This window comes from Protopterus annectens, chromosome 12.part0, assembly GCF_019279795.1.
Source record: "Protopterus annectens isolate FY-2018-M chromosome 12.part0, PAN1.0, whole genome shotgun sequence".
Classification (NCBI taxonomy): domain Eukaryota; kingdom Metazoa; phylum Chordata; order Ceratodontiformes; family Protopteridae; genus Protopterus; species Protopterus annectens.
This window is the reverse complement of record NC_056746.1, coordinates 390,255,793-390,257,951: the sequence shown is the minus strand read 5'-3', so window position 1 is coordinate 390,257,951 and position 2,159 is coordinate 390,255,793. Positions and strand designations below refer to the sequence as shown.

At 34.2% G+C, this 2,159-nt stretch overlaps 1 non-coding gene across 1 annotated transcript; it reads left to right on the top strand.

Annotated features, from left to right (window-relative positions):
- The first annotated feature begins 1,423 nt into the window (after window positions 1-1,423).
- On the top strand, window positions 1,424-1,501 carry LOC122817457. The gene has a single exon (XR_006367273.1). It is a non-coding gene; the product is annotated as a small nucleolar RNA R12 (small nucleolar RNA).
- The last annotated feature ends 658 nt before the right edge of the window (window positions 1,502-2,159 follow it).

The following is a 2,159-nucleotide window of genomic DNA, read 5'->3' as shown; positions in this document are numbered from 1 at the left end:
TAGTAGCCAAAGTAATTTCAAATTCCCTATATCATTTTGACTTATTTATATTTCTTTTACTTGAATGCTGGTTACTTGTTTAAAGATCTGATAATATCTGTATTTAGTCTAAGCTGCATATCAAAAGTCACCATATATGTCACTTAAAGTATGATGTATCAATGGTTGTTCTCCAAAAAAGGCAAATTTATCTGTGAAGTCCTTTCATTAATCAGTCTTAAATAGGCAAGCAAGCAAACAGACTAACCTGCAAATAAGTAAATATTAACATTTGGGACACAAGAACAGGCGATGTAACTACAGTTTTTAGCCCAATTCTCTGTACTTTGCATTGATTTAATTTTAATGAAACCAACCATTATGCAAAGTTATAATTGTCATTTTCCGATATACCTATGACCTGTTCACTGACAATTATTTACCTTTATGATGCTTTGTGTTTGAGAAACATAATATTCCTTTGGGGCAACAGACATAAAATCACAAGGTTGTCACTGCAGTAAGATTGGATTATTATAAATGCGTGACACATTTATACCGTAAAACCACACATGAAGTGCATTATAAATATACAGCCAAATGAACTGAATGTTTGTAATGCTAGTAATATTGCTATAAATTACTTTGCTCTGAAATACATTTAAGCTTGCTTGTGAAATATATATCAGCAATTGCTAAATGTCCCTGTTTTTAGCCCTGACATATATTGACAGATGTATTCATCTAACAGTAAATCATGAAGCTGGGTATGAATCTGTGTTTATGAGCTTTTATAAATGCAAAAACACAACCATCTAGAATGTCTTGTCATTCACTCATTTACTGCAGCTATCTCATAAAACCCCCTAGGGAAGATAAATGTAGAGTACAGAGTTTAACGATACAGGAGTTTCACAGTGATGTGATGTGATTTTGCTGTAAGACTTGACTCTTGAACACATTCAGTTAAAGAACAACATCAGGCATATAATGCTCTCATTGGACATTTTGCTTTGGATTAAGCAAGTTCTGCTTTTGCATATCTTAGAACTGGTCTGCTTAACACAAAGATGGAAAGGTATTGTAGTGAGATTTTAAACTGTGACCTTCACTGGTAATATTCCATGCTCAGCATACAGAATTCCACTTACTGCAAGTGTTTCTCTGATTATGACCTAATAATTTTTTTCACAAGTCTATGGAAAATAAAACAACAAGGAAGTTAAGGTTTGAGAAAACAGATGATTTTTCCAGTCTAGCATGCTTAATACATTAAAGTGCAGGGTAGATTAAAATTCTGTGCTGTGGCCCTGAATTCAGTTTATTTGCTCCAAAACGTAAGAAAAAAAACATAGATGATCACGCAGTAGAGAAATTTATTTTTGCTTATGACTTTAGTAACCACAGTTGTGCATAAAACTGATAAATTATACAGATCTGGCTAGAGAAGGAGAGGAAGAAAATCAAAAGGGTTTCCTATCCTTAAGGATTTGTGTTTCTAAACCAAATAATATGGATTCTCCATGTAAAATAATTCTAAAGGAAGATGCTGTTAGGTATATTTGACAATGAACAGAAACCATTTTTTTAATTCCTGAAATCTTTTATTTCAATCAGATTTTTATGTACCTCTTGTGCCTGTTGACCATGAAATCTCTTCCTAAGGTTGTACATTCATTCGCCTGTTCAATGTATCTCATTGAACACTTAAAAAAAGTGAACGATGATTTATCGAACTCATGTAAGGGAAAGCTTGCAATCTCGAACACTTAGAACAGCGATTTTTTTCCAAGGGAAAAAAATTGCTGTTCCACAAAAAAAAAAAAAAAAAAATGTAAAACATTAAATTGTGCCCCCCACACCCCCCAACTTAAATATACCAATTCTGAGATCGCACTACAGTCATGAAAATGGCAAAGTAATGGAAGCAGCCAAGCAATTTCTTTCTCAGGGAAAGAATTTGCTTATATGCCGTTTCGCTATTTTGCCTTTTCGTGCTTTCAAGTTCGATCAAGACGCATTCAAAAGAATGCGTCTTCGATCATTTAATAGGAACCTTCCACACCACCCTATGAGTGGACTCTCTATCTCCATGGAAAGTTTGCCTCATTAGTAATTCACTCTTTGAGGGATGGCAGCAACCCATGGACAGCCATCATCTAAGTTGTCATGGAGGGTAC